At 33.5% G+C, this 20,284-nt stretch overlaps 1 protein-coding gene across 1 annotated transcript in view; it reads right to left on the minus strand.

The window, feature by feature from the left end:
• BCHE (butyrylcholinesterase) overlaps positions 1–20,284 on the minus strand; it is a 63,313-nt gene that overhangs the window by 13,574 nt on the left and 29,455 nt on the right. The gene's annotated exons all lie outside the window — the stretch shown is intronic.

Here is a 20,284-nt window from a genome sequence, read left to right on the forward strand (position 1 = left end):
AGAACCACTATGTTATTTAAAATTGTAAGAATTAAAATTTAAAGTTGAATTTTTATATGCATTTCTGCTTAACATATTGGAAGAAGAAATTTTTTATTTCAATAAAATATATCTTCATTCACACTTAAACATGCTCAAAGGGTGGTGTTACTTTTGTTTCATTATCTTCCCTTATCCTAGGCCCAAAAATTTCACAATAAGGAATCATATCACTTACTCATCTTTTTCATCTATTTCATTCTATATACTCTTATTAATACTGCCTGAGTTTAAGACAAGTTTAATTACAAATCTTGTTATGTAATAATCTCTTTACTCCAGGAAACTTCTTTCAGTCCCACTTTTAAGTTTATCTAACATCTCATAGATCTGTTTACTAATTAAAAATCTTTCAATAATTCTTCAGTGGTTTCATATTAATGTTAATGAACATGGTACCACCCACATTTTCAAATTTATTTTCAGATATTCTTTTTATAAACCCAGCCAATAGGAATTAGAGAATTAGGTAGAGTTCCCCAGTACATCCCTCCTTTTTTCATTTCTTCTCCTTGCTCCAGCTGTTACTTTTGCTTGGAATTCTTTTATTTTCCAAATTTATGTGTCTAAACTCATTCAAAACTTTCATGTTATCTTTTTATGATATTTCCCATGCTTATAGTTGTGATTCGAAAATGAATAACTGTCGATTCTATCTTTTCAATATCTACAGTGTTGAACTCATTTATACCTTTATAGCACTCAATAATATATTAATGCCAAGGTCACACAAACAGGAACTCAGAGTTTTTTAAAAGTGGCTTTACAGAGTCACTACATCTGTAGATTTCCTTATAATATATCTTCATGTTATTAGTATGAGTTAGACACGGATCTAGCCTCTAGAAATATAAATATGAAACACAAAGTTTTCCTCAGGGAATTTGTAAGCAAGAAAATCCAGGGAAACAAGGAACTACAACATAAGATAGCATAAACCAAGTCTAAAAAAAGGGCCACAAATTGTTCAGAAGAGGGAGCAGTCATTACATGCTTGAAAAGAAATTACCTGATGGAATGCGAATCTGGCTGAAAGAGAGCAAATAAGGACCTGAGCTAGAAAGGAAAGTTGGGAAAGCTAGAAAAAGGGATAGAATTAACATAGACATTAATGATTAATCTACTTCTTAGTTCAAATAATGGCAAAAAAAACTAGTTTTGTTGAATTCTAGGATAGAAGGAGATACCACTGAATTTATGGACTTAGGATATTAGTGTTGTCACATTAAGGTCTAATAGCCCTGGAAAATTGTTTGAAACTGAACTTGTAGGCATTTATTACTCTTGAGGAACTTTTGACTAAATGGCTAGTGTGAGCATAATATTTTAGAAATATTGATCTGAAGGTGGTATTTAGAATAATCAAGAAACTATAAAGTTTTTCAGCCTTTTCTAACATAAACAAAAGATTAAAGTGACAAAGATAAGTAATTCATTCCTTGCTCTTATTCTACCTTATGCTAAATCATATAAGAAAAACTCTGGTTGAACTTTTCTGAAAGTTCAACACAAAAAATCCTTCATAATTCAGATACCTTCTGTATATTATTAATAGATAGAAATTTTGGAGTAGTTTGAGCAGATCTAAGTTTGTTTTGCTTTGTTTTGTTTGGCCAAAGTCTTTAAGTCCAGTAGAATTTGGAAGGAGAAGTAAACATTCATCCAGTATGGTTATCAAGAGGCAGATTTTTGCCATCAAGAACTTATATTGAATATGCACCATAAATTCATATTTTATCATAGATGCAGACATGTTCAACCATGAATCCAGGAGCTTTAGAGACAAAGAGTTTCTTGATGTACTAGTTTATTTTATGGAGGAATTGGATAATTTAATAAGAACTATTAATAATCAGAGCTATTCACGCTAAACCAATGTCATAGTAGGATTGAAACCTCCTGCTTTAGGGTATTATATGAGAGAGGTCAAGGAGAAAATTTCTCCAGATCACAGATGGCACAATTGTCTAGGTAAATTATGTAGTCTTTTTTCTTTCTTTTAAAGCTGTAGAAACTAACAAGTACAGCTGCTGGAGGCTGGATATTAAACCAGGAGAACCGATGGTCTGATTCAGTACAGCAATTCTGATGTTCCTAAATTGCCCACTTTTCTTCTAATTCTGCTCTAATTTACTTATGGCACCATTTTAACTGCACATTCATTTCTGTCTTCTGTGAATGGCGACTTAAACAGAGCTGACTCGTACTTGAGTTCAAGAGCAAAGCACTAATGACACTGTCAGTGAGTGTTCATTTAACAAAGTTTGTCCTATGAAATAACTCATGACATACCGAATTGTAATTTAGAGATAATAAAATTCCTTTGCCTATAGATGCAGATACAGTTTTCAAAAGATTGAAATAGCTATTGAAGTGATGAAGTATTTTATTCTATAATTTGAAGAAATCTCCAAAGACTTACAAAATAACGAGACAATTCTGTCTGTATCAATTAAAAACTTTGTGAAATACAACATATTTCCACTATACACAATTCCAAAACACTACATATTTGTTACTTCAAAATTATAAGATAAATTTAAACATCTTGATTTTGCTATTACTCAAAGGATTTTTTGTTCTCATCACAAAATAAATACTTCAAAATGGTAATAACTAAAATTTTCCATGAAGTTGTATGTGCTCTATTTTTAGTATCAGGTTCTTTTTCTACTTTGTGGTGTACCAAAATGCTCTACAGATCACCCATTAGAATTTTCTACATATGTAGGTTTGAAAGGTTTTAAGACAGAGCTAATTTAACAACAACAAAAAAGCAGAGTATCTTTTTTTTACATCTGTGTTACAGAAAATTACTTGCTTGTCATTGATATTTGAGCACATAGTTGATAATTCATTTTATGAACAGATTAAAGAAAAAGACATCAATTGATTCAGGATGCCCTGATATGAAGAAAAATTATGCATCTAGCTTCAAAAATATTCTTGGAATTATAGAATCCTAGTGTTGCCTACCCAAGCCTAAAATGAGAATTAAAATTATCCTTAGGAATTCAGAGACAGTTATTTCTAAGTAAGCTATAGTAATTTTTGAGAGAATATATTTTAATTAACTTTAAAATCTAGTAAAATAAAGCTATAGTTAATAGTTATATATTAAAAGCCTAGATGAAATCTTTCACTGTCATAAGAGGTTTGAGGAAAATATACTGAATAAGTTTTAAAATGTTAAAATATTTATAGATTCCATTCCATGTCACTTAAATGAAATTCTATTTTAAAATAAGGAATAGAAGGGCTATAAGAAGACCTAAATTTAGAAAACAGATTCATTCCTTTGTTCAACCAATATTTATAAAGTGTGTACTAGATCAGGTATTATTTGAGTGATAAGAGATTCAACAAATACAAAATAGAAATTCCTTTATCTTGCCATTTTTATTTGATGAGAAAGACAATAAATAAATCAATAAAGAAATGATGTAATATGTTAGATGACACTAGGTGCTAGTGATAATAAAATGAGGAATGGGAATAAATAGAAATGGCAGGTGAGTATCAGTGTGTGTGTGGGGGGGGGGATGGTGAGGGAGTCCATAATAAAATATGTGATTGTCCTTTGTCTCTGGTTCTCGCAATGTAATCTCTAAACACTTGGAATCTCATGCTATGCATGATAGCTTATGCTAACATGATGCCTTATGCTATCTAATAACTTAGGCTCATGAAATGACTCAGGGTGGGGATGGCCACACTGATCAACTTAGGGTAGGAACTGGCCCTGCCAGAAAGACCATCCATGTGATTAGAGGGTTGAGACTTTTAGCCATGTGATATCATACTGACCTCCATGGAGGGGAAGGAGCTGAAGATTGATTTTAACCATGTGAGCAATGATTCAATCCATCATGCCTATATATAATAATAAAATCCCAATAAAAACGAGAGATACAAAGCTCAGGTGAGCTTCTTAGATTGGCAATACTCCATAAGTACACAGGCACAATAGATGTCGTGAAGATAATAGATCTCTGAGGACAGAGAAGTTTTGCATTTGGAACATTCTAAGTCCACGATGCTCTATGTGTCTCATTCCTCAGCTGGTTCTAATTTATATCTTTTTGCTATAAGAAAACTGTAATTGTAATTACAGGGCTTTCCTGAGTTCTATGAATAGCTCTTGTGAGTTATAAAATCTGACGGAGTCCACAGGGACTCCATATTTGTCAACAGCTAGTCTGAAGTGAGGGTAGACATACGGACCCTAAACTTCTGACTGGTGTGAGAAATCTTGGACCAATTTCGCAGACTGGAAGATTAAACTTGACTTTAACTCTGGGTAAGGGAGTTTTGTAATATTTAATAGAAAATGAAGTGAAGACTTGAGGAGAAAAGGGATGAGCCAAACAGTTGTTTGGGGAAATAGTATTTCAGCAGAAGGGATGGAAAACAAAGATCATGAGAAAAACATGTGCTTAGAGTTTTCCAAGGAAAGCAGGAGGGACAGTGTGACTAGAGTGGAGGGCACAAGGGAATGAGTGTAGGAGGTGAGGTTGGAGAGGGGACAGTAAGGTCACATTATTTAGTGCCATGTATGTCTTTGAAAGCATTTTGTGCCTATTCAGAGTAAGAGAGGGAAGAATTGGAGGGTTTGCACAAAGAAAGAACAAGATTGGCCAGGCACGGCGGCTCACACCTGTAATCCTAGCACTTTGTGAGGCCGAGGTGGGCAGGTCACAAGGTCAGAAGTTCAACACCAGCCTGGCCAACATGGTGAAACCCCGTCTTTAATAAAAATATAAAAATTAGCTGGGAGCGATGGCGGGCGCCTGTAATCCCAGCTACTCGGGGGGCTGAGGCAGGAGAATGGCTTGAATCCGGGAGGTGGAGGTTGCAATGAGCCGAGATCAGGCCATGGCACTGCATTCTGGGTGACAGAGCAAGACTCCATCTTGGGGGGCGGGCAGGAGGGAAAGAATAAGATCTCATTTACATTGTTTAAAAGGACATCTGTCTGTAGTGCTAGGAATAACTACAGATGGTTCAAGGTGACCAATTAGGAGGCTACTAAAATCATTTAGGTGAGAGGTGATGGTTGCTTGAACTAGAGAAGTAGTGGCAGAAACTGAAAGAATTAGTCAGATCTTACATGTATTTTGTAGGTAGAGCCATTACTAGGCAGATAGATTAGATATAAAGAGGAAAGGAGCAAGCAAGGTTGACTCCAAGGATTCTGGTATGAGAAACTGGAAGAATGAACGTAGTTGACATTGCTGAGATAGGAAAGACTGCAAGAAGAGCATGTTTGGAATGCAATATCAAGAGTTCACGGCTGGGCATGGTGGCTCACGCTTGTAATCCCAGCACTTTGGGAGTCCAAGGCAGGTGGATCACTTGAGGTCAGGAGTTCAAGACCAGAGTGGCCAACATGGTGAAACCCCGTCTCTGCTGAAAATACAAAAATTACCCGAGTTTGGTCATGCCTGTGATCCCAGCTACTCGGGAGGCTGAGGCAGGAGAATTGCTTGAACCTGGGAGACAGAGGTTGCAGTGAGCTGAGATCCTGCCACTGACTCCACCCTGGGTGACGGAGCGAGGCTCCGTTTCAAAAAATAAAATAAAATAAAATAAAACAAAATAAAATAAAACAAAACAAAATAAAATAAGAGTTCACATGTTAAGTTCACGTGTTAAATTTTACATCCAAATGGAGGTGTTAAGTAGACAGTTGGAAATTTGTAGTCACTCTTGATTTTACTGATAGAATCTCTGCATTTCAATTAGATCCACAAGTTCTTATTTAACTTGTATTTTTTATTGGAATGACCTTGCCTAGAATGTGACACACATTCCATGATTAAAAGTGAAAAAATAACGAAAGTTAGAATAGCTTTGTACTGAATAGGAGATTAGACAATATTACTTCAAGGTAATTTCAAATTCATTTAAAGGGCATAATATTACTTTTGATAAAAAAAAATTTAAGTAACAGAAAATTTTCTTTTAGGAAAAATTACCCAGAAAAGAGTTAACCAAAACAATTTAAGAATAAAAAATATTTTATTATAAAATACTTCTGATTATATACTAATAAAATAAAATGCTTCCATGAGAAATATTTGAGGGCTGAAATGCGACATCATAAAACTTTCAAATAACAGAAAACATGAATGGGATATTTTTACTTAGTAATGATTAGTAAAATAATTGGGAGCGAAGAACTATTGAAAAACAAGATGCCATTATATGTGGAAGGTAGCAAGCATATCTTTATTGTTACCTCTCTAATATTAATATAGATTTGAAATTATTTTGATCAAAAGTTTTCACCAATTAATTAAGAATCTGAAATCGATTACTAAGATAAAATAGATTATTTTGTATGTATCACCATTTTAATGGTTACAAATTCAGTGTTCTTAGATGCCCACTTTGAAAAATTCATTAAACATGATACGGGCTCAATTCTGTATGTATGTGTATTGCAATCAAAACTGATTTAAAATGTTTGTTGTGCTGATATCTTCCTCCAAAAAGTACTATCATTGCTGTCTGGGCACCTTAAAGTGGCACATTTGGTTGTTTCATCTTACTTTTCCTATAAACAATGTCTTTTATTGATTTGCAAATACTTTTTCTCATTCTGGAGGTTGTCTCTTTTCTCTGTGGATTGTTTCCTTTGCTGTGAAGATTTTTTTAGGTTAATACAGTCCCATTTGTCTAAATTTGGTTTTGTTACCTGTGCTTTTACAGTCTTAGCCATAACATCTTTGCCTACATCAACATCCTGAAGTGTTTTCTGTATGTTTCCTTCTAGTAATTTTATGGCTTTAGGTCTTAAACTCTTTAATGTAATGTTCTCCCAGCTACACTAACAATGTTACTCAATTTACAAATTTCAATACAACTATAATATTTTAAAACACACATAATGCAATATGCCACTTCATAGGATATACAATGCCTACATTTCCCCAAAGCATAGCTCCTTGTCCTATTCTCGTCCTACCATCTCTTCAGACAGACCTTCCTTGGGAACCAAATTGAAGTAGTCAGTGTTTATCACCTCATATTGTTCTATGTACTTTAGCTGTCCTTTTTCCTTTTTTCTCATGAGAGGGTAAGTCTCATTCAAACTATCATTTGATTACTTTGTTCACAACCTGAAATTGTGCCTGACTCATAGTGTGCAGGCAAGAAATATGAGTAAAATAAGCAAGAAACATCACGACTGATGCGTGGTTACCTCTTCATCCTTCACAGTAAATGTTCACGTCTAAAAACTACTACCACATGGAAAATAGTTCACAAATGACAATTTCTGTATTTTTAAGAAAAACAGTATTCCAAACCAAATAATGTGAAATTCTGCTTCCAATAACTATTTGTTATGGCAATCAGACACCCTGGGACAACTTTTCAGTGTCTCACATGCAAACTATTTTTTACCATGTTCACGCCTGTAATCCCAGCACTTTGGGAGGCCAAGGCGGGTGGATCACCTGAGGTAAGGAGTTTGAGACCAGCCTTACCTATATGGTGAAACCCTGTCTCTACTAAAAATACAAAAAATTAGCGGGGTGTGGTGGTGTGCACCTGTAGTCCCAGCTACTTGGGAGGCTGAGGAAGGAGAATTGCTTGAACCTGGGAGGCAGAGGTTGCAGTGAGCCAAGATTGCACCCCACTGCACTCCAGCCTGGGTGATGGAGCTACACTCCATCTCAAAAAAAAAAAAAAAAAGCAACAAAAAACCCCCACAGATTTCTCAAATTAAATTAATTATAGTGTTTATTCTTAACTATATGCCCAAATAAAATGAGTTTAATATCCACTGAATTTTATTACAGCAACTTAGTATTAATCCGTGAATGCATTACCAGTAATTTAATCACACTGGCTCTATTTTAATCCACAAGGCAATGTCCCGGGTAATTTGTTAGTTTTATAAAACCTTTTATTTCATGGTTTTCTACAAGCTTCTAAGATGAATCTTTAAAGATAAAAGTAACATGTAAGTATTTTTTCTTTGCATATTTACACATACACACGAGCTGTCATAGTCTGCTTGGGATGATATAACAGAATACCATAAATTGGATAGCTTACAGAATACAGAAATTGATGTCTCATATTCTGGAAGCTGGGAAATTCAAAATGAAGGCACTGGTAACTTTGCTGTCTGATGAGAGAGCTTACTTCTTGGTTCATAGACAGCAGTCTTTTTGCTGTGTCCTCACATAGTACAAGGGAGAAGGGAGCTATTTGAGGTCTCTGATATAAGAGCACTGATCTCACACATTAGGGCTCTGCCCTCATCACCTAATCACTTTCCCAAGGCCCAACCTCCTAATATCTAATACCATCACATTGGGAGTTAGGATTTCAACATGAATTTTGGAGGCACACAAGCTTTCAGCCTATAGAGCAGACAAACGTGTGTGTGCATATGTGTGTGTGTCTGTGTGTTTGTGTCTCTGTATTCTGCAACTTGAATATTGGAAATACCCAAAATAACTGAACAAATATCATTTATATAAAATTTTATTTTATATTATAACATACAAATGAAACACTGTAACAATGCCAAATTATATAAATTAAAAATTTTATTTTGAGCTTCAGAGAAAATCAATCTTATCTATATTTTCATGTCCAGGGCCTATCATAAACCTAGGAAAATATACACTGAAAAAATGCTTTTTGCAGTGAGAATTAAGTGACTAGCTTTTGGAACTTTGGATGTATGTTGGATCAATTAAGTATCAGTTCTAAAATAAAACTTTTTACTTTATTAAAAAAGAAATTCACCTTTTCTCATGTGTTAAGTTAAAGACAAATGTCTTGTAAATATTAATCTTCTAAAACTCACATTGATTGAAACTCACACTGATTCTTCAAGTGTGTGAGATAGCAAAACATTTGACTTCAACGTCCTTAATCTGCTGATGAGGAGTCATTATATAGATGACTTTCTGTTAAGCCTGTTCACAAACTAAAATCTAACTCAGATTTTTCAAGGCCCACTTACATTCTCCATCTTGACTTACTATAGTTTGTTAGGAAGGTCTTTATAACTGTATTATTTTTGTTTTCTGGAAGATGTAATAAAGGCAGAAAAAATTAGTTACTAAAGCAATGTGAACTGTATAATAATGCAGCTGTGCATAGAGAATATAAGAGGATTATTTGCAATTTAGATTATATTTAATGCAAATATCTAAATCTAGTTCACTTTTATTAGCTGCTTCCTCCCATCTCCAGATATTTCTATTGCTAACGGTAGAAATGAGAAAAATAATTACCAAAGAACAATTCCCTAGATTTTAAGTTTGTTCAGTTTTTTTCTTTGTTAAATAATAAGGTTTGTTGTTTTGGGGCAGGAATCAAGGTACCTAGAGGGGCAGGATTATAATAGCATACCTTAGAAATTTGCAAAAATTCATAAACTAACTAAGGATGATTTCTTGTATCTAAATATACTGTGCTATAAGAGTCCATGGCCAAGCGGCTTATTAAACTTTTACTGTTTCATCATTCCTGACTTGTGGATTGGAATACATTCTCAGCTTCACAGAGAATTTGGATATAGGTTTTTATGAGGAAAAAGAAGGGAAGAGAAAGGGAGAAGAGGAGAGGAGAAGAATCCCACAGGAAATACATAATCTGTATGATCCTGTAAACAAATTTGATCAAAGGCAAAACATTTCAATGTGCTAAACTTTCTAGGAAATAAAAAAGAAGACTTATTTTCATTCAGCACTAATAAAGAGGAACAAATTACACTTCAGTTAAATAAATACTAGGAAGATGACATATTAGCTGCACATAAGTTTCAAACTTTAAGAAAAATTAACAGCTGTAGTAAATGGAGGCATGCAAAAATATGGGATGAGGTTTCATCACCAGCAATAAGCAAAGACCAATTATGATATAATATAGCTTGACGTGTGTTATCAAAGTGGAAGCCTCATAAGAAAGAAACATTTGGTTTGAAGGGGAAATAAAAACATACACACAAAAACGTAAAACTGAACCCTGTACAGAATTACAAATAATAAGGTGAGACTTCTTGAGTGATTTCTGGTATCAGAAGTCTTACCTTACTCTAATCATTTGTTTTATGACTAGATCCTAATGAAGAGCCTTGTTCATGTTGTCAGTCAGTATTGTTAAGCTCTGTTCTGTTCAAGAAATTAAATGGAGTAAAAAATGCCTTAAGCACACAGAAATATTTTTTCTTTTTAATCCAAATCAAAATCTTTATGTATTTTCACCGTTGCTGAGATGTAGTGTGTTTTTTTAATCCTAAATTTTAACTGGGAATCAAGTGCCCACTTCAAGCTTATTTTTATATATTATGCGAACAGTTTAATCTTAATAAGTATTTAAAAGAGGCTTGTGTACTTAACCCACTCTCCTAAACACTTCACTAAAGTAGTTGGATGGAGTCATGAAAACAAATTGATTCCCAGTGCACAGTTCTCTTTTAGTAATTTCTTTGTATTGCACATCTTCAGTTATTCATCAGCTGAAAGGGCAAAGAGTTGCCACACAAAAGATCTCTAAGATCTTTAGTAAACTGTTGGTATGATGGATGAACAAAGCTTTCATGGTCTGGAAGATTATTCTGTCTTCTTTCCTCTGCATTGTTTGGATATAAAGGTTTGCATAATTAGCTGGCGAGTTAACGAGGAGATATTAGGCAATGTTTAGCCTCTTCCAACTTCAGAAAATGAATTGGGCTGAATACTAAATCATATTTAAAAAATCAGAAACTTTTTCTTTCCCTTCCATCCTTCTTTTCCTCCCTTCCTTCCTTCCTTCCTCCCTCCCTCCCTCCAGTCTCTCCTTTCTTCCTTCATTCCTTCCTTTATTCTTCCATTTTTCCCTTTATTCATTAGCTGAGCAAGTGTATCCAGATGTCTTCCCTAATTTGTAAATGTGAAGATGCATTATATTTGTAACCATTTTCATTTTCTAGCGACAGCAAAGCAAATGTTATCATTTGGATGTGATCATATGAATCCCAGAGGAGTGACAGCCTAATGATCTGTAGAAAGCTCAAATGTACTTTCAAATAATGGCACTAGAACACTTATTTTAATAAGGGGGCAGACTTTGCATTAATTATAGATAAGAAAATAATCTCAAACTTGAAACAAATTGGCTTCTTTTTTGAGTCTTCCAAATTCTATCGGTTTTGCTCTTATTCACGTCTGTTTGCTTTAGTCTGTGCCATAAAATTGATGGCAGCAAGCCCACAGTTTCAGGAATAAGCCTAGAATTGCCAAAAAATGTCCTGGAAACTTAGTTTTGTAGTAGCATATACAAATCTTAAAATAGCTTGATTTTAAATGAATACTTCAATATTAGAAAAGACTTGGGAAATAATACTCCAAGAAAATTATACGAAAACTTAATTGTGATGTTTTCTTTAACGGGTAGTTTCAGTATATCAAATAATTATTCTTGAATTCAAAGTTATTGACTTTATATCACTATTCACTGGAGGTCCCTATATTTGACTAATCACCTCCATTAGACTTTAAGGCTCCATAATAGCAGACAATATGTCTGTTTTGTTGATTCTTGTAGACTTGCATAGAGTCAGTGTTTGATAAAAGGCTGTTTGGTAAAGGTTTTACCTAAGTAAGTAAACCATTAGACTAATTGTATTAGAAAGAACCTTTAAAGTGATTAGAATTATACTGCATACACTTGAAACTACAGTGTATCCTTTCAAATGAAAAATCAAAGTGTGTGTGTGTGTGTGTGTGTGTGTATTTTCTCTTCTAAAAAACAGGTGTGGATGTTGGCTAAGATATTTTGAGGTTGAGATCTGTTTCAGAGGTATATGAGTAAATTTAAGAAGAATATACTTTAAAAAACATCTGTTAGAAATTTTGTATCTATTAGACACTGAACTAAGCACTTCTTATGCAAAAACTCAGTTAACATTCGCTATAATTCTTTGAAAGAGGCAATTTTATTATTCAGATTATGTAGATAAGGAAGCTGAGATTGTCCAATATCACAGAACTTGAATGGCTGAGGCAGGTGAATTTTCAAATCTCAAAGGCTACAATGTCAAAAACATAAATCTGGTGTTTTCATGATTTCAACGAAGTACTTCAACATTAACATTAAAAAAATTTGATATTACTGTTTCCTAATAAAAATCAATTTTGCTGAGTGTTGTGGTGTATGCTTATAATCCTAGCTACTTGGGAGGCTGGGCTGAGTTAGAAGGATTGCTTGAGCCCTAGGGTTCTAGATATGCCTGGACAACATAGTGAGCTCCCCATCTGAACAAAAAAGAAGAAAGCAGCCTTCTCATGCTGTTTTTCTAAAACAAAACAAAACAAACAAACAAATAATAAAAAAACTAGAGTATATAGTTGCATACACAGATACAAATGGAATATAAACAAATTTCATTTTCAATGATAGAATTACAAATAATACAGTTTTTAGGATAGTATCTGTGGCTGTGGGTGACTATCTCATCTCCTTATTTCTTTAGTACTTATTCAAAACACATACCTATGTCATCTTACAGATAACTTAGTAAACTTTGATAAATGAAACAGTTTTCAACTTTTAAGTTGAAATATTTTTTCTATTTTATTTGAAATCTTTACAAAAATCCTATCCAATTTTCAAAATATTTTGTCTCTATTTAGCCTTGTGTTTCCTTCCAAATGGCACAGATCTCGTCTTGGAATCATGAGAATATAATTGCCTTACATGTTCTTCCAGCTTTAGAAAAGCCGTATGTTATTTTAGTTGAACTTCCTTTTATGAACATGCACTCCTGCCTATTAGTGAATTTAGGTTAAAAATTTTAAGGTGTTGAACCTAGGGTCATTTTATGTATTAATATGCACAGTGTCTAATATGCAAAGAGGGGATTTTGGGTAATATAATGAATTTAGTGAAGCTAAAATTTTAAATATATCTATGTGTATTTAATTTTATTTGTATATCTACATAAAATATGTTGTATATAGGGAAAGTAAGATGAAACAACCAAATGTGCCACATTAAGGTGCATAGACAGCAATGACACTATTTATGGAGGAAGCTGTCAGCACAACAAATAAACATTGTAAGTCAGTTTTGATACCATAAACATATATACAGACTCGAGCCTAAATCATGCTTAATGAATTTTTCAAAGTGAGCATTGAACATTGAATTTGTAACGATTAAAATGGTGATACACACAAAATAATCTTATTTCATTTTAATAATCGATTTCAGATACTTAAGTAATTGGTGAAAACCTTTAACCAAAATAATTTCAAATCTATATTAATATTAGAGAGGTAACAATAAAGATATGTGTGCTACCTATCATATAAAATGCCATGTTATTTTTCCATAATTCTTTTTTCCCAATTATTTTACTAATCATTAGTAAGTTAAAAATATCCCATCCATATTTTCTACTATTTGAAAGTATTACAATGTCCCATTTAGCCTTCAATTATTTCTCATGAAAGTACTTTATTTTATTAGCGTGCAATCAGAAGTATTTTATAATCAAAGATTTCTATTCTTAAATTATTTCAGGTAACACTTTTCTGGGTATTTTTTCCTCCAAAATTTTTTTTCTGTTACTTAAATACTTTTTTTTAATCAAAAATAATATTAGGCCCTTTAAAAGAATTTAAAGTTATCTTGAAGTAATATTGTCTAATCTTCCATTCAGTGTTTTATTCTCTCTAGTATATCTGCACAAAGCTATTCTAACTTCTGTTTTTTCACTTTTAATAATGGAATATGTGTCACAATCTGGACAAGGTCATTCCAATCCCTGACAACTTTATTTGTTACTAAATCTAGTTGGAAAAACAGACCTGCATTCAGGCCCTACTAGAATTCAAGGCCCCAGGGCTATTTTTATTTTTTTCTCAAAGAGAACTATGTCTTTATTAATACCAAATATAATACTAAGCTCAAAAATATCCCCATAAATTTTACCCAGGGTTTCTCTGCTTTTCCTATTGAATAAATTTAAATTCTCCTTATGACATAATTTTAATTGTACTTGACACCAGATGTATTCACTACTGCCACACTCTCTCTGTATATATAGACCTCAAGACTAAAGATAACCTCTTCATTGTGAAAAAATGAGATCACTCTTATCTGAAGAAATAGCGTATGAGGGCCAGTATTCTATTGATTTTTTAAAAATTCACAATAAAGAAACTGAATTGACTTTTTTTAAGGAAGCTGTTTGTTATTCAATAATTGAATTTTATTGCCTGACATGTGCCAGCAATGTGGGCAATGGATATAACAGTAAACAGAACCTGTAAGCCACTGATCGCTGAGATCCATCAGTTTAATGATTGGAGATAAATAATAAATAAATTAATAGATATGAATTAAGGTAGTAATATCATCTATGAAGAAAATATAAGCAGGATAACCAAATTTTTTTAAAAATGTGGTAATTTGGAACTGGCTATTGAGTCATAGAAAGGAGTTCTCAGCTGAACTGAAGAAGGGTATTGAAAGCCAACCTTCCTTCCTGCCCTTCTTGGCTACAGCTTTCTAGCTTTTGCAAACAAACAGAAACGTGAGAAAGATGAACAGACTGGACTTTACAGCTCTCATGTGTGCTAAATATAGCACAAGCAATTCCTTCTAGACTCTTCTGAAATGACAGTGACGAATGTGATTTCTGAATGACTTTCTAATTGCAGCTAAGTCAGTCACAGGATTTTGTTTCTTATGTCCAAGGCGGATGTGCCATAATGAAAACCACAAGGATAATTATTTTATACTGAAAACTATTATTTAATAACTTATGATTTAAGTGTACCTTGGAAACAATCTCATGACTTTCATTCAAAAATGTCTAACTGAGGGAATGGTGAAGAATCAGAAGCATCTTGTTTTATTAAATTTTATACTGCTTTATAATTACAGCTACAGAAATATTGTTATGATCAAATTTGTTTTTTGCATTTTATATAAATGCATCATTATGAAATATGGAACAAAGCATATAATATACATTATAAAGATAAATAGAAAGATTTTGAAATTAGAAATTTAAAAAATGTCTTTTTGGATAATGTTTACTTACTACACTGAGCATGGTAACTTTATAAGAAAGATGAGAAGTATTCCCACCAATAGTATATTCATCTTATGTTTAACTATTGTTTCTCTGATTTTAGGACTCCTAAGGTATTATTTTAGTTACCATAATTTAAAATAATATTTTACAATCAAGACACACAGGTGGAAAAAGTAACCCACAAAAATTAAAATATTAAAAGGAAGTTAGTTGTGTGACCTAAACTTTCCAATCCTCTGTTGCTTTATTTGTAAAATAGGGATATTAATGCATTTTACACAGAATGGTTGTAAAGAATACATGCAAAGTCTATGTGGAATACTTAGAACCCTGCTTGGATCTTAATGAAACATTTAATAAATGGAAACTATCAAAAGGAAGAAGAAGATCACGAAGCAGAGGAAGGGACTTTAATGAAGACAGCTACAATACCATCCTATTGCCAATCTAGCTGTTGCTTACAGACTCATCCATAGGTATACCCAGATCTATTTGCATCTACAATAAAACACATGTATACATATTACTCACTGGGCAAGTTTTCATAACCATGGGAGGTAGGTTTTATTAGAGAAATAGAGACATAGAGGGAACAATTAACTTTGTAACTATGTGGCAAACATGGCTTCAAAATCAAGCTATTTTCCTCCAATGACAGGCTCTTTTTGATGCATCATGTTATGTTGGAAATTCAAGTAAAAGTCAAGGCATTTTCTTTGGAGGTGAAAAAACCCAAGAAATTCATACTTAAGTGTGTGTTTCAGTTTTTAACGTCTAACCTGAATTATTTCAATATTTTTTGAAAGTAATAAAAAGTATTTTTAAAAATGTAATTAAAAGTAATTAAAATAAATAGTATTACATTTTTAAAAATTTTATAATTTTAAAAATTATCATTCCAATTCTTTTCTAGGAAGTACATTCTTCCAGGCATGCATTTACTAGTAAGTCACACTATTTTTTATATTCTTTATACAATGATAAGAGTTTTAGCCACAAAATAGTTTTTAATCAAAGTATTTATTTGTTTTTAGGCTGTACCTGTTTTGCTACTACCATTTTAGCCAGTCATATGCTGTTGGGAATAGGTCTCTGAATCTTCTTCTGTTTTTGAGTGCTGCCCAAATCATGAATCATTATTTGCTCAAATAACCTCTGTTAAATTTAGTCTTCCTGAAGTATTTTCTTTTAACACTATAAATCGATGATTCTCAATGGGAAGAAAAATTAGAATGAGGACAAATTTTGGTAATTAGTAGACACATCCATGTAGCAGATGGCATCAGGCTGATTTTCAGGACTTTTAAATTTTCCAACCAGAGATTGTAATAAAGATATATATGTCCCCTTTTTACCTTTAAAATTACTGTTATTTTGGCCAGGTATGGCGAATCACACCTGTAATCCCAGCACTTTGGGAGGCCAAGGTGGGCAGATCACCCGAGGTCAGGAGTTCAAGACCAGCCTGGCCAACATGGAGAAACCCCATCTCTACTAAAAATACAAACATTAGTCAGGTGTGGTGGTGGGTGCCTGTAATCTCAACTACTCGAGAGGCTGAGGAGGGAGAATTGCTTGAACCTGGGAGGTGGGGTTGCAGTGAGCTGAGATAGCACCACTGCTCTCCAACCCCTGGGCGACGAAGCAATACTCCGTCTGAAAAAAAAAAAAAAAAAAAAAAAGAAATTACTGTTATGTTGACCTAGTATTCCAGAAACAAGTAAGACCTTACTACTTAAAGGTTGTAAAAAGTAAAAAATCAAACGACCATTAGATTCTGAGTTCCCAAGACATAAACTCACCCAAATTTCTTTTCTCTATACACTATTTTGACAAATGTATCGGTTTTTGCCTCTAATTATTATTATACATGGTGATTCATATCTGTCTCTCCACATTCTTTCATCCACAATATCGTGCTGGGGTCTAGTCATAATATTACACACATTGCATATACACCTATATTTAGCTATTATCCACTTCAATTTTGCAGGACCACACTATATTAACCCTCACTGTCCCCAGCCCAAACATTTTATGTTCTTTAATTTCATTAATATCCCCACCTTGTTTCCAGTAGCACATTACAGTCTGAGGTGAGAACTGTATGCTGCATGGTTTGGAATCACCAGCTTTGCAACCGGAGTCTGCTACTAAAAGCTGGTTGAATTTGCATGAAGTTGTTCAAATTATCAGAGCATATTTATCCATTAATTTGCAATAAGTGATATCAAGAAGACCAAGTTGGTTGGAGTATAGTGAGCAGAGAGATTATCTTATCAGAGATTGTCAAAGAATTTGTCACAGGGGCACATTTAGATAATGATAAGAAATTTAGATTTTATTCAAGATAAAATAAAAAAATCACTGAAGAGTTATTATCCAGGCAGTGCTAAGATCTGGCTTATATTTTGAAAGGATTGCTCCAACATAGGGAGGAGAATAAACTATGGAGAGAAAAGAGTAGGACCAGGAGACTGGCTTTTGTAGTAAACCAGAAAAGATAACCTTGGTGGCTCAGATTAGGCTTGTAGTTCTGAAGATAATGAGACCTAAGTTACTTTCAGGTCCATTTTAAAGATCAAGCTGATAGAATTTGCTGATGTGGAATGGGGAATAATTTTAAAAATAGGAAAATTTATTTTGTTTTTTTTTGTAACTTGTAAATGGAGACATTTACAGAGATATCCATTCATGAACATTTACATGATGTTTAATGTCATAGAAATAAATGATTTTTTGTTTTGTTTTGTTTTTGTTTTGTTGTGTATTTTGAGACGGAGTCTTGCTCTGTCACCCAGGCTGGAGTGCAGTGACGCAATCTCGGCTCACTGCAAGCTCTGCCTCCCAAGTTCACGCCATTCTCCTGTCTCAGCCTCCTGAGTAGCTGGGACTACAGGCCACCCAGCACCAAGCCCGGCTAATTTTTCGTATTTTTAGTAGAGACGGGCTTTCACCATTTTAGCCAGGATGGTCTCGATCTCCTGACCTCGTGATCCACCCGCCAGCCTCCCAAAGTGCTGGGATTACAGGCGTGAGCCACCGCCCCGGCCAATAGATGATATTTTTTAAAGGAAGAGTACAGGAAAAGAGAAGAAAAGAGATCTAAGAACTGAGCTCTGGGAAGATTTAGAGGTTGGGAAGGTGGGAAGAATCCATATAATAAATAATTACTCACGTATTCAAAAATTATTCATTGACTACCTATTGTGTGCCTAATGATGTCGTAGGTACTGGGAATATAGTTGCAAACAAAATAAAGGAAAAGTCCCATCTTTTTAGAGCTTACGTTTTGGTGAAAGAGAGAAAGATGAGCAAGATCAATCAGTTAAGTAAACACATGCTAAGGAAAATTCTAAGTGTGTAGGAAGTTTTAATGAGTTTCACTTGCTTAATTCTTCAGTACAAACACTAAGAAATTTAGCATGCACTTCTAAAAAAAAAGGTCACATTCTTACTGAGTCAAAACAACACTGTCACACTTAATACATTCATTTAATAACAATCTGTTAATATCATCCAATTCCCAGACTCTATTTCTGAGTATTCTAAATTACTAAATATGTAATGGACCTAATAATTATAAACAACGTATACTCTTAAAGAGAATTCTGGCTTGGTTATTTTTCTAAAGGTCAAGTTGACAGAGTTTACTAATTAACTGGCTGTGGAGAATGATGATCAATATTGATCTTGAATTTTTTGGCATAAACAAGAGAAATAATGAAGTTTTTTTTTAAGTGAAGTGGGGAAGTACATGAGGAGAATATTAAAAGTAAATTAATAATTTATAAAGTTTGAAATGCATATTAAATACTTAAGTAGATATGTACATAAGGCACAGGGGTTTAGGAGGAGACCTGGGCTGCAGATATAATTGGAAGTCATCAGTATGTAGATGTTAGTTAAAGCAGTAAAACTGACTGATATCACCCATGGAATAAACATGTACAGGAAACAGTTGTCCAAGGACTGAGCTGCAGTATATTACAATATTTTGACATGAGAAGAAATCACAAAGGAGACTAAAATGGTAAGCCTAGAAAGGTTAGAAAAATAAACTCTGATGATTTCTGGGTTTCCATGACTCCCCTGAAACAGATGCTTCAAGGAGGAGAGAGACTACACACACATCAATACTGATGATTCAGAAATAATTAAGTGACTTGGCAACATGGAAATACAGACCAATATGAGAATAGTTGAAATGAGATCATTGGGATAGTGAAATAGTTTAAATTTAGAATGAGGGGATAAAAGTGAGCAATTGGTAGAGAAATTATTAGTGAGTTTTGCTGTCAAGAAGAATATGAAAATGGGAAAGTAGCCATTAAACAATGTGAGGTCTTTTTTTCAGATTACATACATATTTTTTTACAGTAGTAAAACTACATGAATAATTAAATGGAGGGCAAAAATGATTTTTTAAAAAAGGAAGAAAAATACTTTTAGAACTAAACTCTTGCATAGTCATACGTGGATGGGCTCTAGAGAATCCCACCGGCAAGTCTAGGTGGGAGGCAAGGGCATAATTGACATTGCAACTGGAGGGATATAGAGAGGACTTGGCCATGGTTTTTGATAGGTTAATTGATTTTGTGATCTGATTAATTTTGGATTTTGTTTTCTTGTGTGTGACTGTGTAAAAAGCAAGTTTGTAGCTGTGCGAGTAGAGAAGAAATTTTTGAGTTTTGAGAAGACAGAACAGGTATAAATATCCTTTAGAAGCGTTGAGGGAATAAATTGGCTAGAGACATTAATGCCAGGCAATATTAAGGAATCTCTTGAGTTTAAGGTCTTGAATTTATTCACATAGTGTATATACATGTTTATATCCAGACACATTAATTAAGTTGTTTGATAGCAATCACATATTTAAACATAAACAAGATTGTGATTCTTGCAGGTGAGAAAGATTAAGAGAAAAAGGCCAAAGCATTGCATAGTTTATTCGAATGAACACTGAAATAATTAAAAATGTTTACAAGATTTTTAGTAGATAGAAGGAAAGTAAGCTAGATGCTAAAACAACTCCAATGGATGAATAAGCTTCAGCAGGCTTTAAGCAGATGAATGCAGCAAGAATAAAATGTAAATGGTATACTCTGATATAATCTAGCAGAATCTACTTTAAGAGAGTTTATTCTGTGGAAGAAGGAGGAATAATGTTTTGAAAACAATAACAAG

Source organism: Nomascus leucogenys, chromosome 11 (genome assembly GCF_006542625.1).
Source record: "Nomascus leucogenys isolate Asia chromosome 11, Asia_NLE_v1, whole genome shotgun sequence".
Taxonomy (NCBI): Eukaryota; Metazoa; Chordata; class Mammalia; order Primates; family Hylobatidae; genus Nomascus; species Nomascus leucogenys.